Below are 22,395 nucleotides of genomic sequence, written 5' to 3'. Positions count from 1 at the left end.
CTCCGTCGCTTATGGAGCTCCATACAAATGCCTATTCTTGAACCTATGTGTTTTTTTATGATTGAATTAGATAAAACAAGTCTTTATATATTTCTTCAGACTAGGACGAGCATGCTGGGAAATTTTAGCAATCTCTTTAGGTTTTCTTTTGTGGGGCTGCGCCTAAAGTTGTATCCAAGGGTTCACCCCTTTCTTCCATGTGAAATAAAATAAAACAAATTCCTTTTGGTGTGCAAAATTAGAACAATTAAGGTAGTTCCTCCTTTTCAACTTCAGAAGACTCATGTCGTAGATGAGTTGTATATACAAATTCTATTATTGTGCTGTAGAGTGGGTATTTGATTCACTAACAAATTACGAAAAGGAATATAGTCCATGCTTTATTGTGACACATGGATATCTCACTTGATATCTTGTGTGTGTGCTGCTCCCTGTGATAGAGTAGAATATTTGCAAGAATACCTTTATTTTGTTCCCCAACAAAATGATGAGTTCAGTGCCTTTATGCATTTCATTCTTGTAGTGAAGGTACCTATGATCTGTTTCAAATCACACATCCGTCCATTATACTTTCACTTATGTAGTTGTTGTAGTGAAGGTACCTATCTTCTGTTTCAAATCACACATCCATAAAATAATTCTTATGATCAGAATAAAATTCTTTTGTAGTAAATATATTCTTGTCAGGTCTATTACTGTTGTGACCAGAATCCACAAAATAATCCTCTATTGCAAACTTCCTTTTCTTCACTTTCAATTGTAAAGACAGCTACTCCATTGGTTAAGTTGGCAGGCTAGACTACCTCAAGCAGTGAAACTTAACTAAATCGCTATTTTGTGCACTGTCACAGGACAAGGAAGGGATTCCTATGGACCAGCAGCATTTGATATTTGTTGGCAAGAAGTTGGGGGATGGACGCACACTTGCTGACTACAACATTCAGAAGGAGACAACTCTTCACTTGGTACTCAGGCTCGGGGGGGGGGGGTACGATGATCAAGGTCAAGACACTCACTTCGAAGGAGATTGAAATTGACATTGAGCCCACCGACACGATTGACACTTCAAAATATATGGGTTGTTGGTGATGTCACGAATCGGATTAACCTAACACCTATTGCTCTCATGGAGGCTACTTGCTTCGCTGTAAGTGATAACTGTTGTTTGTAATCCCTTCATATTAACTAGTTCTTGTTGTTTTGCTTTTTGTCTTTCTTTGTGTTTAAAATCACCACTATTTATTCTTCCCTATCTTTTTGTGGTCAAAAACTATATTTGGTGGCCACACAATTAAGCCCGATTATAAAGATATACCTTGTGTCGTTTTCTCGTAAGTAATAATTTAGTTAAAAGTGTTTATTTTATACTTAGATTTAGCAATTACTTTGAAGATTTTCTGTGAGAAACTGGTTCTGAACTTTGCTCGTGTCGCTACAGTTAGGGAGTAGAATGACAGGATAGCTCCTTTAGTGTCAATGAAACATGCTACCATTTACCCGTAAAACCCTATGCTAAACTACCACTAGCTTCTGCGTTTTTTTCAAATGTGCTACCTTTTTGCGTCATCATCCCCTCAGTGTTATAATATGATATTATTTTTTATCAAATCAGTATTCCACCGCTATCTGTCGTGGGTCTTAGCGAAGAAGACACTTTGTTTGCACATCAAGTTTCAACCCAATGAATAAGAGCATATCCAAGTAAGTATCTTATGTATCATGAGATTATCTGTTATGCAGTAGTTTCACCTTTCACCATTGTGTGCTCATTAAGACATATATCGGTGTTTCCAGTGGTTTGTGCACCACTGCACCCACATTCCGTTCCATATTGACTTCCTCGTTCTCGTGGGGAAGGTTTCTGATTTTGTTTTTGTTTTTGTGTTAAAGTCGTCACGAGGAGTCTATCATGAAACTGGTGGTTGATGCTGAGACCGATAAGGTACTCGGTGCAGCCATGTGTGGACCAGATGCAACTAAAATTATGCAGGTATAAGCATTCGTGGAGTTCTTGTGTTCTTTTTTAAGATGATGTTTTTTCTGTTATCTGTTTGATGTATTCTTTACCTGAGCTTGTAAAGGACAAAAATGCAGGCCATTGCTGTTGCGCTCAAGGCTGGAGCTACCAAGGCGACCTTCGACAGCACCGTAAGTCGAAAGAGATTTGCCTTCACACGAGAACGAGGTCTTGAGATCTCAGTGTTTTTTCAGTCTAATAGAGGTACCACGTTGGCTGGCTTTGCAGGTTGGGGTTCACCCCTCTGTCGCAGAGGAGTTTGTGATGATGCGGAGCTTGGCCAGGAGCGTGAGCCCGGTGTCGAAGCCAAAGACGAACTTGTAAGCAAGACCCCTGCAATGTTTTTGAGAAAAATTATACTGGTGCGGCGACGGGAGATGTAGACGTGGACTCTGGTTTCAGTTCGCTAGCCATGCGCTTGGCATTTGGCATTTGAGGTGATACGGTGTATAATATTTGATTGTGAACAGTTTGTACAGAAATACGCCCTTGATGTTGAAATGTTTTCTCATTTCGCCTGAATATTTTCCCGTTTAGCCTGCATGTTCAATGAGGATTACATACAGATGTATATAGACGTATTTTAGAGTGTATGTCGGGAAAGCATTTCCGACGAATAATAGTTGCAAAAGAAGATTAATAGTTGCAAAAGTTCATTAATGTTTCATGTTCTTTTTAACTACTGTCCTGGAGACAAAAATCTGTTTAATACGGGGTGCAACCTTGGAGGCTAGAGCTGAAGACTCGGTTAGCTTGATCTCTACAACTAACATGAAGGTATGTAGATTTTTACTAAAAGATTTGATGTGTGTTCTATATGTTATGTTCTAAGAAGTACTAAAACAAGGTTTTTTTTGGCATATTTAACGCTTCATATTAAATCCTTACACCGAGCCATATGAGTTATCTTAAGTATAGAATAGATAGTGTGTCTGTTTGGGCATCGAGAAAGTTTTGAGTTATCATACATTATGGAACACCATTGGCTTTGTATGGAGTTCGATTTTTTCATAAAGATACGTACTGAAACCACAAGGTTGTTTATTAGGATAAATTCTTATATCTAATTTACATCTTTTTGTATGATGCAGGGATGATGTGCTCAGGTATTTGGAGATCATTAGGATCACATGATTACATGCAGGGTACTAAGCGAAGAGAGGATTACTGATCCGTACCTGCATATAGATGCAACGGCATTCAAAGATGGTATGTATAATCATATGGTCTATTTATTTGATCATGTATAAAACATAGCAAAATCTCATACAACAATAAGAGCGAAAAGCATCTATTAGATCATGGCTTGCTATACTTTTCAATAGAGGAAGCGATTCAACCTGTAGAAACCATGAATGAAAAATATCATATTCCTAACTTATGTATACCGTGTATCACTTAATCATATGTTTGATTCATTTAGTCGCATTGTCACCTGGTTAATGGCAAGTGGTTCATGGGAACTCCTTAATAGTCAGTCGAAGAAACCTCGTCGCATGGGTACCAGATTGTCCTTGTTGCGGCCCTCCGATACACGTCTGTTTCACTCAAAGCCGGACCTAGGAGTGCATGGATGATCGTTGCCTGCCTCACACCGAGCTTGCTTTGTAATTGACTATGCATAGGTCATTGTGATCAGGTGGACACCGCGGCCACCATGGCTTACAGCGGAAGGAGGATAAATAGGGCCTAGAATGGGAAGACGGATAAGCTGTGACAAGGGTGGGATACCATGCTAAAATTGAGGGTGTGGACATGTGCGTCGAAGGAGGTGTTGATACATGCTTATATTTTCTAGGAGCCTATCGTATCTTTTCTTTGGGCTTGTGCATGTGGCAGTGTCATATGTGCAAGCGCGGGATGAATATATAATAAGTTTTGCAAGTTTATTGCAAGATATTTGTTTGGTCTTCTATATAATTTATTACAGAATACCATCATTGCTTGAATACCTATCATATTTTCATGGGTTATAGTTGATTATTACTCCCTCTATCCCACAATATAAGACTTTTTTACAAGCTAACATAGCTTGCAAAAAGTCTTATATTGTGGGATGGAGGGAGTAGAATTTATGTTGTTTTGCTTATGCATTTCTGTTATTTATCATTCTTTCATTTAGGAGCTTCTTGTAATTGTGGCAAGGGGCAGAGACGGTTATAGAGTCTGCTATCATGTTGCTGAAACCTAAGACACACTAGTGGGGACGGGGCCTTTAGCCCCGGCCCGTAAGGGGCTTTAGTCCCGGTTCACCAACCGGGACTAAAGGGGCGGGACTAAAGGCCTAACCTTTAGTCCCGACCCTGTTACAAGCCGGGGCTAAAGGTGCTCCACGTGGGCGCCTCGTAGCGCCACAGGGGCAGGCCCTTTAGTCCCGGCTCGTTACACGGACCGGGACTAAAGAGTTTCAGATTTGGCTTATTTTTGGGGGGTTTTTTTGAATGAAAATATTTTTGGGTTTTAGGGTTTTAGGGTTTAGGTGTTCGGGAGATTAACGTGATGCCTCGTTTGGTGTTCGGAAATTAGTTTTCATATAATTTAAATAGAAATAATTATGCATATATATATATAAGATTAACTTATCTTACAAGCGAGCATATATATACAATTATATGGAGATCTGAATTATGGGGTCTAGAGCCCGTCTATTCGATTACATGGACGAACATCAGTAATGGCCCCTAGCTACACTAAATCGTCCTTTGTCATCTATAGCTTCCGTCCTCAGACATCCCGCAAGCTCCTCTGCAATAGCAATCGCACGTTGCTCTGGTAGGACCTTCGTCCTCATGGCCGTGTGCTATATAAGAAGAGGAGATGAATATGAATATCAATAATGATAACAAAGAATGACGGGTAAAAATAGAGGTGTGAATGTTCATTGCTTACAACGAATATGTGATCCTTCTGCTCAGAGATAAACGTGTGAATGGTCTCGCAAACATAGTATCCGCATAGATGCGTTCCCCGTGGCTGCTGGTCGCACTTTACGAGAATAGAATATATATAATCAAAATAATAATCTAGCATCATAAATGTAATGAAATAGAAGTATATCATACTACTACTTACCTCAGCCGCTCTAAAGGTCTGCTTCTCAGGAAAGTTACCGGGAGTCACGCACTTGAACCGCTTCCAAACCCTGCCCGACAACAATAATGACTTGCTAAGTTTTTCATTAATTGATATATCAGAAAATCATCGAAAGAGACCGATGGAGCGCAAGAATGATTGAAATTATCCTTGGAGCATGTCCTGCGGGCTTTGGAACTGTTCCAAGGGTCTCGATAATGGGTCGATGGCATCAATTCTTCCCTTATCAATTTGAATGTCCAACAGAATCCAATGAAAGCTGCACACACACACACACACACACACACACACACACACACACACACACACACACACACACACACACACACACATATATATATATATATATATATATATATATATATATATACGTCTCAGTAACTTGTCAATTACACTTATAAGTGAATGGACACAACAGAGTAAAGACCCTCACCTGAAGTTGTATGGAAACAGTATGTGGTCAGAGAAATTTTGATCTATTAGAAACCTTAGAAGGTTTTCCTCCGTCTCCTTGGGTTTATCTCTTAGCGTTGCTATATGTATTTTATCTGGGTTAATAAACCCAATATTTAGGATGTTCTTACTTTTAGAATCCAGAATCTTCATTCTGCATAATAGAGTACAAGTTATATATAGACAATGAATTGAAATAACTAAACAAGTTATATGTAGACAACGAATTGAAAAACTTACAGACAATAGCAACTCTAAGCGATTTGTCGAGGGCGTCGCCATTGTACATCTGGAAGAGTTCATCAAAGTCGATATGGATTTCTTCGGGGCGGCCGTAGTACTCCCGTGGGACACTCAGCACGATCATCGTTCTCCCATTCTTTGATTCACTTAAGTACCATTGATGCAAGTAACGCATATTTGTTGGAGATCATCTTTGCTGACCAAAGGCTCTCCCATGACAAACTGTGGCTTAGGGGCTACCACAGCCTTGGGTATCCTGTCGACTTGGGAAGCCAGCAAATCTTCAACCGAGACACCACATTCAGCCACCCACTCCTTTGCTATTTCAAAAGCTTGCCCCTGCACCGGAGGGGGAACATTCTCGGTTAACACCTTGAGGGGTGGGATCGACTGTTTGGCCTGTTGTCCAAGCTGAGGAACGTCTGATTTTTTCTTATTGTAGTTGAACTTGATTTGCTCCCACTTGCACTTGCACGTGATCTGCTCTTCTTCACTTCCTTCTGCAATGTGCGTGTATAGTCATCAGGCTTATGGTGTAAGTCATACTGTGATGGAAGGGTCATGAAGTCTTTTGCCCATGCTATTTTCTTCTCGGTGTATTCCGGGCGGGGCTCAGGTTCCTTCTTTTTCATCTACGCATGATGATGTTCCTTTGCTATCCTGGCGTTTTCCTCACGGGTACGATCATAAGGTCTGATAGGAAGATTAGCATGAGGTACCTTTGGGAGGGGCGACCATTTGCGCTTTGGGGGGCTCCGTCGCTTAGGAATCGTCAGCGGAGCGTTCTTGGTGGCACGCTTCCGCTTAGTATCCTCTCCGGGCGGCGGCGGAGACGGATGACCCAAGTCCGGCGGCGGTGATCGAGATGGACTCGTGTTGTGCTGGCCGACGTCATGTGGAGGGCTTGGAGGTAATGGAGGTGTAGGTGACCTGCGACGACTCGGAGGCGGTGTTGTCCTTGGGGCCGAGCCTGGAAGCTTGATGTAGTTCTTGTCCCATAGGATGACTCCACCCAGTACTTCTCCGAGTGTCCTCTCATCTTCGGGTCCAACTATGTCGAGCTCCATATCATGAAACCCCGTCATGATTTCATCCACCCCGACTTTAGCAAAGCCAGCTGGAATCTCACGGCCATGCCAGCGTGCATCAGGGCCAGAAGGTAAAGCTTGTCCGACGGCCACCTTCATGGATATGTTCTTGAATTTCTGATAGAGTTCACATGATGTTGACTCGTTGATTCCATCCACGGGGTAGCCGGGACCGCCCTCTATCATTCTTCGTGCATCGTCGGGCGGGGCCTCAGATTCAGCCATGCTACTTTTCCGCTTAGATGGGGCGCCGGTAATATCAAGTGCAGGATCTTCCTAGCGCGCTACTCCTCTAAGCTCATCAATCTGCTTCTGTTGCTCGTTAATCCTGGCAAGCAACTGGTTGAACTTGTCATTCTCCTCATCCTGCTGCCGCTTCTTTGCTCTCTCTCGGTTTCTGTAAGTGTCTTGGTCTTTGGCAAACCCAAGCCACCACGGGTAAGAAGGACCGAAGCCTCGCGTTTCGTCCTCCATGTTCGTCATTGCCGAGGACCAGTGTGAGCAAATCTTTATCTCTATCTGAAGTGAACTTTCTTTTTCCCTCCTTAATTTCTTTCACTATCCTTTTCCAATTCTCCCTGGGTATCCTAAGATCGTCATTGCAGATGAGGTCCCCTGTTTCTTCGTCGTACAAACCACCATGCGCAAGGAACCAATTTCTTGCTCTCAGTTCCCACTCATCACGGAGTGGTTCAGGTACGATGCCTTTATCTAGCAGATCTTTCTCTTTCTTATCCCACTTTGGGATGGCAGTCTCATAGCCCCCTGGCCCCAGCTTGTGGTGATATTTCTTCTTGTCGGCATTTATCTTGCTCTTTTCTGATAATGCCTGGGCATCTTCTGACTCCTTGTACTCTTGAAATGCCTTCCAGTGATTCGCCTGCTTGGCTAGATACCCCTCGAATACTGGCACTTTCTTTGTCTTCAGATAGTTTTTCCATAGCTTCTTCTTCCAGCTACGGAACAGTTCGGCCATCTTCTTTAGAGTCCACTGCTTGACTTTGGCCCTCAGTTTGTCTGCGGCGTCTTCATTCTCACATTCTGGCAGGTTGAAATGTGACATCAGATCATTCCAAAGATTATCTTTGTACCTTTCGGCGACATAGTCACTATCGGCTTCCCCTTTGCGTTTGTTCCACTCCCGAACGCTGATCGGGACGTGATCCTTAACGAGAACTCCGCATTGCTTCTTGAATGTGTCAGCAGCATTCTTAGGAAGCTTGGGTTCGCCCGTAGGCAATATCACCTCAAAGGTGTAATGCGTCCGTGCATCCAACTTTCTAGTCGGGCCTCATTTCGTAGCTTTGCTCGATGTGGAGGCCTAAGAGGGAGAAACATTCGTCAAATGAATGTATATGTATACAATATAGAGCTATCTCCAATATTTTTCACATATTACAAGTGATTGTCGAACTTCATATGTATACCTCGCCGGACTTTATTATTTCTTCACCGGCTTCTCCATCAGTGGAGCTATCACCTTCTCCGTCATTGGACCTATCTCCTGCCCCATCGGCTTCATCTTCGTGTCGCTCGACCTCCATTCCAACGTCGGGGTTTAGATATGACGACGGAGATTCAGCTAGTTCAACGTCGGGCCCGTCTTTTATTATATCTTTGAGAAGTTCTTCCTCTTCGAGGTTCCTGATATGTGGATCCATAGTTCTGCAAAAAACGGATTCTCTTAACCTTTGTACCAAAAAAGAATTATTCTATCAGGAACTCCGTTCCAAAACAACTTTAGTCCCTGGTCGTGGCTCCACTCGGGACTCCTAGATTTCTGCATAGTATTCAAAGTAGGAGTACTTTTCCAATTTGAGCATTCAATAAGCAAAACCAAATCGTAAAATAAAGTAGTATTCAAATTAGCATGCATTCAATTATAAGAAAATACATCATCTCTTTTGTCCGTACATCGTCGAATATTATCACTAATACTCCTCGAATACTATCATACATATAGCATCACTGATACATCTAGAACCGTAGCGCCCGACGGGTATCGGCGCGGGCAGTGGACACCCAAAGAGAAGGAACCATCACAGGATCATAGCTCGAGTGAGATCCCCGAAGAACCTGCCAGGTATGCTCGAACCTGCCCTCCAACGCAACCATGTAGCGACGGACGTGCTCATCCTCCTCGCTGACACGGTGACGTACCACCGCCGCGGTGTCCGGAAGCCTCGGCACCCTCACTGGCCCACGCGACCGCCACCAAACAAGGATCGGGTCAACGACGGGCTGGCTCCTCACCAACCTACGCCCCCCGGAAGGTAGCACCTCCCAATACCAGCCGGGCGGAGCCCAGTCCCGGACAGGGCCCCTCTCATCAAGTGTCCTCCGCCGAGTCGACGACGAGGATGCGGGATAGGCATCGTAAAATGAACTAAAAAAATAAACTAGTTCTATTAATTTTCTTGCTAAAAATAAACTATTAACACTTAAGCATATACAATAGCAAAATTAAACTATTAACACTTAAGCATATACAATAGCAAAATTAAGCAATAATCTAAGAAACACTATTAACACTTAAGCATATACACTATACAATATTTCTTCTTCTTGTAACCCTAAACTAATTTTTCCTCTTCTTCTATTTCTCCTCTTCTTCTACTTCTTCTTCTACTTCTACTTCTCCTCTTCTTCTACTACTTCTCCTCTTCTCTTCTTCTACTTCTCCTCTCCTCTTCTTCTAATTTTTTCTCTTCTTCTACTTCTCCTCTTCTTCTATTTTTCCTCTTCTTCTCCTCTCCTCCTCTTCTTATTCTCCTTTTTCTTCTTTTCTTCTCATCCTCTTCTTATTTTCTTTTTCCTAATTCTAAATATTACTAACCCTAATAATCTAGCACAAACCTAATAACATTTTTTTCTTCTTTTCTCCCCTTTTTCTTCCTTTCTTCTCCTTTTTCTTCCTTTCTTCTCCTTTTTCTTCGTTTCTTCTCCTTTTTCTTCTTTTCTTCTCCTTTTTCTTCTTTTCTTCTCCTCCTCACCGGCACGACGGCGGCGGTGGCGTCCCCGCCGGCGGGCGCCGGCGGCTCGTCCTTCGTACGTGTTCGGCATGGGCAGGAGGGGGTGCGGGCTTACCGGTGTGGGAGGGCGCCGGCGAGCAGAACGGCAGGGCGTCGACGACGGGGACAAGGGCGCGTGAGGAGGTCCGGCACCGGTGAGGAGGACGGCAGGGCGACGGCGACGGCGGGCAGCCTGGCGGCGTCGAGGAGTTCGTCCGTTGTTGCGCCGGGCAGGAGAGGCGAGCGAGAGGAAGAAGAGAACGAAATGGCGTTTGGATTTGAATTTTCGTCCGCGCCGTATATATAGTAGGATCTTTAGTCCCGGTTCGGGGCTCGAACCGGGACTAAAGACACCCTTTAGTCCCGGGTGGAGCCACGACCCGGGACTAAAGGCCCTTTTTCGGGTAGACCAGAAGGCGGGAAGCAGGAACCTTTAGTCCCGGGTGGAGCCACGCACCGGGACTAAAGCCCCTCCTCGGCAGGCGGCAGGCGAGGGGCTTTAGTCCCGGGGCGTGGCTCCACCCGGGACTAAAGCCCCTCCTCGGCTGCACGATAAGTTTAGTCCCACCTCGCCCAGCGAGGGGGACTAACACTTGTTTATAAGCCCCGTCGCAGCTTCTCCATCGAGCTCCTCTCTAAAGCAGGCTTACGGGTCTAAACTCACTGAAAATTGAAACTATATTCGAAATTATGGAGAAAATTCAACCTGAATTCAAAGTGAGTTCACTTTGAATTTAGATTGAATTTTCTCTATAAATTCTCATATAGTTTCAATTTTTTTCTGTTTTCATAATTAATAATTTTGACTATCCAAACTATTATCTGTTTTTGTTATTTTCAATTAAAAACTATGTTTATTAAAAATTCTTTTTGCATATTTGAGAATTTGACAAAACTATGATAATGAAAAGTGTTTGAAATTGAATAAATAATTCAAAACTATTTTCTATTTTCAAAATTAATTATTTTGACTATCCAAACTATTAACTATTTTTTTATTTTCAATTAAAAACTATGTTTATTAAAATTCTTTTTGCATATTTGAGAATTTGACAAAACTACGATAATGAAAAGTGTTTGAAATTGAATAAATAATTCAAAACTATTTTATATTTTCAAAAGTAATTATTTTGACTATACAAACTATTAACTATTTTGTTATTTTCAATTAAAAACTATGTTTATTAAAATTCTTTTTGCATATTTGAGAATTTGACAAAACTATGATAATGAAAAGTGTTTGAAATTGAATAAATAATGAAGAACTGTTTTATATTTTCAAAAGTAATTTTTTTGAATATCCAAACTATTAACTATTTTGCTATTTTCAATTAAAAACTATGTTTATTAAAATCCTTTTTGCATATTTGAGAATTTGACAAAACTATGATAATGAAAAGTGTTTGAAATTTAATAAATAATGCTAAACTATTTTCTATTTTCAAAAGTAATTATTTTGAATATCCAAACTATTAACTATTTTGTTATTTTCAATTAAAAACTATGTTTATTAAAATTCTTTTTTGAGCTAGTTGACCCTGAAATTGAAAAGCACTACAAATGAACTCTGAAAATGTTGAAAGTTGGCATGCTATCATCATTTCACCCACATAGCATGTGTTAAAAAGTTGAGAGGGCTACGACAAAAACTAGATGCACTTCCTGTACAAAACGGACAATCTCTCTCAAAGTATCACGGTTTCGAACGAGAACTCATCTCTTACAAAGGGATTTCATTTTTTTGAACTTATTTGAACTCCATACTTTTTGTGTGTTCAAAATGCACCATTCAAAGGCACATCACAAAATTTCAACAATTTCTGACTTCATTTGGTATTCTTCGTGCATTTACTTATTTTTTTTTGAGCTAGTTGACCGTGAAATTGAAAAGCACTACAATGAACTCTGAAAATGTTGAAAGTTGGCATTGCTATCATCATTTCACCCACATAGCATGTGTTAAAAAGTTGAGAGGGCTACGACAAAAACTGGATGAACTTCGTGTACAAAACGGACAATCTCTCTCGAAGTATCAGCGTTTCGAACGAGAACTCATCTCTTACAAAGGGATTTCATTTTTTTGAACTTATTTGAACTCCATACTTTTTGTGTGTTCAAAATGCACCATTCAAAGGCACATCACAAAATTTCAACAATTTCTGACTTCATTTGGTATTCTTCGTGCATTTACTTATTTTTTTAGCTAGTTGACCCTGAAATTGAAAAGCACTACAAATGAACTCTGAAAATGTTGAAAGTTGGCATGCTATCATCATTTCACCCACATAGCATGTGTTAAAAAGTTGAGAGGGCTACGACAAAAACTGGATGAACTTCGTGTACAAAACGGACAATCTCTCTCGAAGTATCAAGGTTTCGAACGAGAACTCATCTCTTACAAAGGGATTTCATTATTTTGAACTTATTTGAACTCCATACTTTTTGTGTGTTAAAAATGCACCATTCAAAGGCACATCACAAAATTTCAATAATTTCTGACTTCATTTGGTATTCTTCGTGCATTTACTTTTTTTTTGAGCTAGTTGACCCTGAAATTGAAAAGCACTACAAATGAACTCTGAAAATGTTGAAAGTTGGCATGCTATCATCATTTCACCCACATAGCATGTGTTAAAAAGTTGAGAGGGCTACGACAAAAACTGGATGCACTTTGTGTACAAAACGGACAATCTCTCTCGAAGTATCAGGGTTTCGAACAAGAACTCATCTCTTACAAAGGGATTTCATTTTTTTAACTTATTTGAACTCCATACTTTTTGTGTGTTCAAAATGCACCATTCAAAGGCACATCACAAAATTTCAACAATTTCTGACTTCATTTGGTATTCTTCGTGCATTTACTTATTTTTTTGAGCTAGTTGACCCTGAAATCGAAAAGCACTACAATGAACTCAGAAAATGTTGAAAGTTGGCATGCTATCATCATTTCACCCACATCGCATGTGCGAGAAAGTTGCGAGGGTTACGTTAAAAACTGGATGCACTTCGTGTACAAAATGGACAATCTCTTTGGAAGTAGAAGCGACCCCACAATAAGAGACAACATTCTTCTTCTCTCATATATGGTGGACACTAGCTCACCTGATTTTTCAACCGTCGATGATGGTCGCTACTCCTACTTCCCCTAGTGCATAACCAATATCTAGCACAAGGAGAAGAAGGAGAAACGACCCCCCACAGCAACAGTCGACATTCTTCTTCTCTCATGTATGGTGGACACTCCCTCACCTGATTTTTCGACCGTCGATGATGGTCGCTACTCCTTCTTCCCCTAGTGCATAACAAATATCTAGCACAAAGAGAAGAAGGAGAAGCAACCCCCACAACAACAGTCGGTATTCTTCTTCTCTCATGTATGGTGGACACCCCCTCACCTGATTTTTTGACCGTCAATGATGGTCGCTATTCCTTCTTTCCCTAATGCATAACAAATATCTAGCACAAGGAGAAGAAGAAAAAGCGACCCCCACAACAAAAGTGGTTCCGCTGCACGCCACGTGGTTCCGCTGCACGCCACGTGGGACTAATGGTCTTTCATTTTTAAATGACTGTTTTAATCAAAAACAGATCTGTTACAAAAGGGATTTCACTTTTTGAACTTATTTGAACTGAAGACTTTTTGTATATATATGTGGTCGAAATGCATGATACCATGAAGTTAGAAAGGGCTAAACAATTCAAAAGTAGCAAATGAAGTTAGAAAGGGCTAAACCATTCAAATTTGGAAACTATAATGGCACAAACAGAAACTAGACATATATAAATTGGTCCAAGCAGTACATGATACTAGTCCAAACAGTACATGATACTAGTCCAAACAGTACATAATAATAGCTACCATAGATATATATACAAGTGTTTGACGTTGAGAACACTACTCATCTGAATCGTCTGAATCAGAATGTCCACCTTCCTCGAGGTGACGCTGGCCATAGTTGACGACTCGAATCTTGCGGTACAACTCATATGAAACGTATGCATCTTTTGCTGCATACTCAATGTTGATACGATCAAGTGGGTCCTTCTCCCAAAGTTTGTGCTGAGACTTTGGGAAACTGGTCTTCATATCACCATATTCCTCGTCGATCAAGGCAACTGCCATATGAGCCATCGAAGTCCTGACATGTCGAAGCCTGAATACCGTTTGGAGATCAATGAGGCAACCAGTTGGTATCTCAATACCGAAGCTGTACCTCATCTTCAGCTTGTCGTTCCTTATATCAACGCTAGCAAAAGCGATGTCGCTGCGAAGGAAGTCCATGAGTTCTGGACAATGCTTGTCACTACTGCAACAGAAACAAATTAAAATGGAACAAATGTTACATACTGCTGCAATAAGGAAACATGTTTCACTACAACTAAAGAGAAAATTATCTTTAGGATTCAAATAGAACATATGCAATGGAACCTAGAGAGATCACTATAGCTATCCAATGGAACCTAGAGAGATCACTGGCTATATGCAATTTTCATGACTATGACATATCATATTGCTATCCAATGGAACCTAGAGAGATCACTAGATATATGCAATTTTCATAACCTTGGATCAAAGAACACCGCATAAAATTGTACCACTACAACTATGATTTCAATGGAACATATTGAACCAATCAGATTTTTCAGATTGTGGAACACTATTCCAATCAGATTGTGTTCCCTTCAACTAATCAAAATTGTTTCACTACAACTATTTGAAGCGAACCAACTATGATTCCAATGGAACATATTAAACACTAGTTGATTCTAATACGATTTTTCAGATTATGGAACACTATTCCAATCAGATTGTGTTCCCCTTCAACTAATCAAAATTGTTTCACTACAACTATTTGAAGGGAACCAACTATGATTCCAATGGAACATATTAAACACTAGTTGATTCTAATACGATTTTTCAGATTATGGAACACTATTCCAATTAGATTGTGTTCCCCTTCAACTAATCAAAATTGTTTCATTACAACTATTTGAAGGGAACCAACTATGATTGAAACAAATAAACTTCAATGTCATTATCCTGGATCAAAGAAAGCCTCAAAACTTACCTCGCCCATTGGAAGATCAAGACATGGTGTGCGAAGCATAGTTGGATGACGGCAACACCGCGTTGATCGGCCGTGTACTCGAGATCAAGCCCCAAGAACTTCTCATGATCCATTGCGGCGTCAAGCCATCGTTCCTTCAACTGTTCAAGAAAAAACGGCATCTCCCTGCTCTCGTTCGTGTACACGACATCGAGCATGGTCGTGCCATGTGCGAGCACCTCTTCAAAGCGAGTTGGCATGGTGGAAGAAGAGAAGGGAAGAAGAGAGGAGAAGAACAAAGAGAGGGGAAGCGAGAGAGGAAGAAGAACAGAGAAATGGCGACTCTGCTTCGGTTCGTGCTTTTCATCACCCGAAACGGCGCGGGATGCAAACCGTTTGGGCCTTTAGTCCCGGGTTGAGCCACCAACCGGGACTAAAGAGGTATACCAACGGTTGCCACCACTACGGCAGGCCACGTGTTAGGCCTTTAGTCTCCGGTTGAGCCACCAACCGGGACTAAAGGGGGATACGAACGGTTGCCACCACCACTGCCCGCCGCGTAGCCCTTTAGTCCTGGTTTGGGACACGAACCGGGACTAAAGGCTCCTTACGGGCCGGGACTAAAGCCTCGAGGGAGGCATTGAGAATTGGGGCGACGTGGCCGGGCCTTCAGTCCCGGCCCAGAGGCAGGCCGGGACTAAAGGGTCCCGGCCAAAGGCCCGTTTTCCACTAGTGACATTTCTTTTGTTATACTAATTATTTTTTTATCTTGCATATTGTTATTTATCTTTTGCTCTGTTTTCCAAATTTTCGGAACATAAATCTTTTTCTCGGACATTTAGGGATAACATCTGTCATGTTGTTGAAGCTCCTGTTGAGATACCTCACAAAAAGAAGATGTTGCAGGGATGAGATGGGAAAATGTAGAAGGGAAGGCGATTTCTACCGAAGGAGCAAGAGGTGATTCGGCTAATAGGTTGTATATTTGGGGGATCTTCACGATAAGAGTAGTTTTAAATATGGCTATTTTTGGCACTGCTATCTCTTGCTTGACTGTCCTTGCCGTTTCCATGCTGGTGCATGCATCAATATTGTAGTGTGATGTTATCATGTATTGCGCATTGATTGGTTACGAACTATTACACCCATTATTAAATAGATGGGATATTAATAGCGCAGTTTAAATTTGGCTCGTGACAAACAAATGAGCTTCAGACTGTTTTATGAGAAAAGAGAGTATATAAAATTTGTTAGGTAAAAGTTTATCATCATTTTTATAAAAAACTAATTTTGTAATACATAACGTTGTAAATTTTGTATTAACATATAATGCAAAAAATGATGGACAAGATTATATGTTGGAACTTTATTAATTCCGGGATCCTTTTTGTGTATTTGATTGGTCTCTGGTTAGACTTTGGGAGGCGGACATTTGGTCTCTCGTACCTAGATAATTTATACATGAAATGTGCAGATTTGGTGGCACGCCACAAGAACGACTAGAAATACTTTTCATGTTCTAATTAACCCATTTCTTTTTAAAAAAAAATATTGTTGCACTTCACCCAATACCACATATTTGCATTGTTGCACTTTTTAGATGTTTAGAAATGTATCATGTTTATATTGACATGGTAACAGACTTAGAGTACATATAACTTTAAATTTTAGAAAGGAGCATGTTTGGTGTAGTTATTATAAAATGTGTCAATATTTGTATTTAAAATGGTTAATAGATTATTACATCATTATTAAAATATAATAAAAATATATATTATTCAAGACGTGTATTGCACGTGCAAGCTTACTAGTATTTAATAACTGATGAAGAGATGCTATCACACGTAGCTGTGAAAAACTGACGGGATTTTGTTGGGCGGCGTAAAAATGTCACGGTTTTGGCCCGTAGCTACGTAATGATGGGTACGTGGGCGTTGAAACCGCTAGAGAGCGATGCCGGCAACGACGAAACACAAAAAGGCCAATTTGCACCGCACCTCTTGGGACCGACGTGAAACCAAACCGCTTCCCCGGCAAGGAAACTGCACAGTGGATTGCGGATTTCCTCGTTGTGACTAGTACTAGCATGAAAACACGCCCGTTTTCGTCATATCTATTCAGACATTTCCCTTTGGTTGCACTACCTAAATAATTCTGGTTGCATGCTGCACGGGCAATGCGATACTCCTACTACTTACTTACTACAGTGGACCAAAACAGGGCAATTATTGCAAAACATTATGTAATGCATCATTAAGAACGACTGATATATTGCTCGTCCGGGCCAGGTTAATGCATGCTCCCAACCCAAATTGCTCTCTCGCCGTAAACATCATCACATCACTCGTCGACCATGTCGCCATCGTCCGTTGCTGATTCCTGTAAGCGGTCCACGTCGGAAGTCGGCGCCAGCTGCGTGCCGTGCCGTGCCGTGCGTGCGCCTCTTGACCCACCCGGCAACTCTGGTGGGCATGGCCCTTTTCCGGGGCAGGGTAGCAGCAGTCCTGCTCGGTTGGCCCGCGTAGCTACCTAGCTGGTGGTCTACTCTGGCTCACGCTTTGTCACCCGCACATCAGTCCATCATGCAGCCCCACACGTGCCCTCTTCTAGTTTTTTTATTTTATTTTTGAGGGGGACGTGCCCTCTACTAGCTTTGCGCGCCTTTTGCAGTCCAAAATAATAGCTTTGCAGGCTTTCTTTCAGCTTTACAAGCAACGGGTGCTTTGGATTGCGGGCGGCAACGGTATGAAGGGCAGTTCTTTTGATAGTTTTTTGGGCTTCTAGAATAAATTGTCTCTATATTTTTCTAGAAGCCTACTAATCAAGTTTTAATTAGTGGGTTTTTAAAATGATAAATTTGATTGAGCTTTTAGAATAAGCTGGATAGGAATAACTTATTTCAGCTTATTATAAAAACTATCAAAAGAACGGGTCCTAAAGCATCTCTACCACATCGTGTAAAAACCGACTTTAAATGCGTATAATGAACATTGTCAATCATTTTCACGATGTGAAATTGTTCCGGATAGAACAAATTCAGTAAATAAAATTGTATTTCATTTTATCTTCTTTTTTTCATTTTTTCCTCTCGTCCCAACGAGTTGTCTCCGGTCATAGCGTGCCTCGCCCTAGCGCCCCGGCGCCGTCCGCCTCGCCCCCGCCTCGTCCTGGCGCCACCTATTCCCGACCATGCATTCAGTGGAGGAGCCCTGCGTCGCTCGCTCCCGATTGAGGTCAGCACTCCCCGTCCCTGATTGAGCTCGTCACTCCCTGACGCTGCGCGTAAGTTTCCCGTCGTGGCCGCACGAGCTCCCCCACCCTGCCACACTCTTCTTCGGTGCCGCCTCGCCCTGATTCAGGCTTCCGCTCGCCTCCTCCATCCTGCCCGTGGACGACCTCGTCTCGGCAGTGGAGGTCAAGCTGGCCGCAATTCAAACCAGCGCGACAAATTCAGACGTGGGATGACTTCTTCTAACATGCGACGACGGATTTCGGTGTTTCGGGTAGATTTCGACCAGTTCCGCGGCAGCGCGTTTGCTTCGACGAGGTTTGATCAGTTTACGGATTGAACTATATAATGCCTCCAAAATTGCACATATAAGGTTTTCACGGATGGATTTACCGTGCCCCTTAAAAAATTTACGGATCGAACAAGTTTTACGGGGTCCGCTCCACGTCGTTTTTCCGACCGAAACTATAAACACCTCGGTTTTTTTACGGATTTAACCAGTTTACGGAGAATACTAGAGATGCTCTTATATTTGGCTAGACTACTATGGCCCGGTTTGGATCTATGGACAAACATGAGAGCTAGTTTAAGCTAGATTGCAACTAATCCATAAAACCTATTCTTTTGAGAGATGCTAATTGAAGCTAGTTATGGTGGGCCCCACAAAGATATACTTTTCTCCCAAGCCTCCATCTGCACCAGATCCTATTCACCCTTATTCACTCGTCCGCCCGAGTCCCTCCGCCCCTGCCTCCCATTCCCATTTCGCCGCCCTCGTCCGCCTCCATCCCGTAGGTCCTGTACGCCCTCGGCACCTCAGACGCGCCTTCCGCCGGCCGCCGCATCGGTCGCCCCCTCCCGTTCCCATCCCGTCGCCCTCTCCGATTTCCATCTTGTCGCCCTCATTGCACCTCATGTTCCCATCCCGCCATCCTCATCCGACCTCATCCCAGGTGTTGTTGGAGAACGTTCATGGGAAACAAAAAAATTCCTGCGCACATGCAATACCTATCCATGGTGATGATCATCTACGAGAGGGGAGAGTGAATCTACGTACCCTTGTAGATCGCTAAGCGGAATCATATATAACGCGGTTGATGTAGTGGAACATCTTCCCGATCTAAATCGTAGTCCGCCCTGCGATATCATCACGAACCGTCCCGCGATCCCATCACAATCCATCCCGATCTAGTGTCGAATGGCCGGCACCTCCGTGTTCAGCACACATACAGCTCGATGACGATCCCCGTCTTCTTGATCCAGCAAGAGGGGCGGAGAGGTAGATGATTTCTCCAACACGACGGCGTGGTTGTGGTGTTGGTGTTGGTGGAGCTGATCCGGCAGAGCTTCGCTAAGCTATAACGAACAGATCTAGAGGAGAACAGATCTAGAGGAAGAAGAGAGCAGCACGTGGTAATTAGGGTTAGGGGCTGCCCTCAAAATCCCTCAGTATGTATAGGAGGAAGGGGAGAGGAGGCAACCTTGGCCCCTGCTCCAAAAAGGTTCAGGCGAACCAAACAAGGGAGTTGGAATCCTATTAGGACTCCTTCCTAATTTGGCCCTTTTTCCCGATGGTCCCCCGGAACCCATCTGTCACTTCCGATACATTGTCGGGACCTTTCCGAAGACCAAAACGAGACTTTTTATATATCAATCTTTACCTCCGGACCATTCCGGAGCTCCTCGTGATGTTCGTGATCTCATCCGGAACTCCGATCAACCTTCGGTCACCATCATACATAACTCAATGCTACTGAAACGTCACTGAACCTTAAGTGTGCAGACCCTGCGGGTTCGAGAACTATGTAGATATGACCTGAGACACTCTCCGGTCCATATCCAATAACGGACCTGAATGCCCATATTGGATTTCTAAATAGTGAATAATATATGCACTCTTAATCTTTCCAAGTCATGATATTTTTTATTTCATGCACGTGTTTATTTCTTTCATCGTCAAAATGAGCGCGTTGTAATATGGGTAAACATGTTAATTTTTTTGTAATATTTTAAAATTTAAAATGTCATTTTGACACTATTTCAAATATAGGGCTCAGTAGAGCTCGTCAACCAAAGTGACTTTTTACACTCACATTGTTATCACGCACATACTCACAGAATGCCTACTAAATATACTACCTCTGTATCGAAATATAAGACTTTTTATAGGCTGGATATGGAGGGATTGCTAAATTGATGTTGGGGAGCTCTTAGATTGATGAAGACCCCACGGTTCTAATTAGTACTAGATGATACCCCGCACGTTACTACGGAAATCTTTGTAAAATAGATGAATAAATATGTGGTAAATAACTATATGCGTTGCAAAAACAAATATAAGGTTGATCTTAGTTTATATTTTAGAAATAATAAAGCATATGAAACATGTGATATAATATTGTACAAGTATGAAGTCAACGGGCTGTCTACATAATAAAAATGTGTAACATAACCTACACATATTTGCAGTGTCACTGTCACATCTATGCCCACACAAAAATTAGTGAAACAAATTGACATGCATAATTGCTGAGGTGGCATGATTGTATGAATAGATTAGTTTATAAATTATACCTAATGATCACAATGTGGCATAGTTGTATGAAGAGAAAAATAGGTAGTGGGTTACAACTATTTAAGAATAGAGGATTAACGTCTGTTTAGTTTGTAAGTCTTAATTAATGAACATTTGTCAAGCTGATCGACCATTTTGATGGTGTCCATCAGCTCAGCTTGGAGGTTCCTTCGTTTTCTAAGTAAATTGCTAAAAACCATTATAATTATGTCGTTCGGTGTGAGAAACCACTGTTTTCATAAAAAAATACCGAAAACGTTTATTTGCAAACAATTAGACAAAATCAATGTTTTCGATAAGTTTTTATAAAAACGGTGATTTTTTGCAACGAACGACGCAAAGTATGGTGGTTTTTGGCAATATAGTCTCGTTTTCTTGTATTGCAAGCACTTCACTTCGATCGGTCCAGCATGGAGCATCTGATACGGTGAAAGCCACTTGCGGCTGCTTTTCAGCTCCGTTCTGTCAAGCACAATCGCTGCACTTTCAGCCACCACTCGATCCGTGATATACTTTTCTTTCGTCTATGCAATGAGTGATACGTTACTCATCCGTTAGATATGCAGCCCAGCGCGCGGCAGCGTCATGAGCAAACTTCAAATCATTCGAATTATAAGGTATGTGGTCCAATATGTATGTCGATCGATCGCGTACGTGTCGGTCTGCCCTGCCGCCTCAGGCAATACATTGAAAAACCCAATGAAGTACTTTTTCCGTTTCAAAAAATTTATCTTAGTTTTGTATAGAAATGATGTATCTAAATACTAAATCGTAACTAGATATATTTATATCTAGATAAATCTAAGACAAAAATTTTGAGACGAAAGGAGTAATAAACAACTTATTTTCGCTCGGTCTGCACACTGTCTTTGCGACAGTACCTCCTCGAATCATAAAGTATCAAATGTCATATGACTGGCCCGCTTTAATTCCTATGCCTCTTAGAACATGGTTAATTAGTACTACTCCTTTTATACCTAAATAGCTGTAGTTGAGGAAAACTAGTGGGAGTAATATATAGCCAAGAGTGGCTATATGAAGTTGCAACATCACATATAATCAACCTAACAGCTTATTCATATAATAGTTGTTTGATGTGTAACCTTGTTCAGCTTTTCTCTATCAATGAAATACGCACTTTGTGTATTTAAGAACTTGTTTTTATTCATACTAATATAACATGTCATTAATATATGGCCCAACTTTTCTTTTCATAAACGATATACTGAGGCTTATGCTACACCCGTCTGTAAATTTGTAGCCTGTTTCACTTCTTCCTTTTTCAACTACATATAAATCTGATGTGTTATTTTTTATAACCGGTCTATATCATTATATGGTACTTGTTCTTAGAGCATCTACAGCCGGACCCTAAAATCCGTCTCCTGAAACGTCCGCGGACGCGTTCGAGCGTGTCCATAGACACTGACCGGTCACACTTTAAATAATGCAGTCTATATACGGACACCTCAAATCTCATGTCTCAAATCCATACAACCCATGCAACTGCTACGTCCGCACACACACGTCGATCGGCTACTCCGTCATTGCTAAACATGCCATGGGACTATCAAATTTGACATGTTTGACTATGGTGGAGATCATCCACGACTACCCTTGTCCTTCCCGGTGCCCATG

The 22,395-nt window shown here is 41.8% G+C and overlaps 1 pseudogene; it reads left to right on the top strand.

Moving 5' to 3' along the window:
• The first annotated feature begins 1,057 nt into the window (after positions 1-1,057).
• On the top strand, positions 1,058-2,341 carry LOC123447388 (annotated as a pseudogene).
• Positions 2,342-22,395: the final 20,054 nt, after the last annotated feature.

Source organism: Hordeum vulgare, chromosome 4H (assembly GCF_904849725.1).
Source record: "Hordeum vulgare subsp. vulgare chromosome 4H, MorexV3_pseudomolecules_assembly, whole genome shotgun sequence".
Classification (NCBI taxonomy): domain Eukaryota; kingdom Viridiplantae; phylum Streptophyta; class Magnoliopsida; order Poales; family Poaceae; genus Hordeum; species Hordeum vulgare.
Note: the sequence above shows the minus strand (reverse complement) of the source record. Positions and strands in the feature narration are given on the sequence as shown.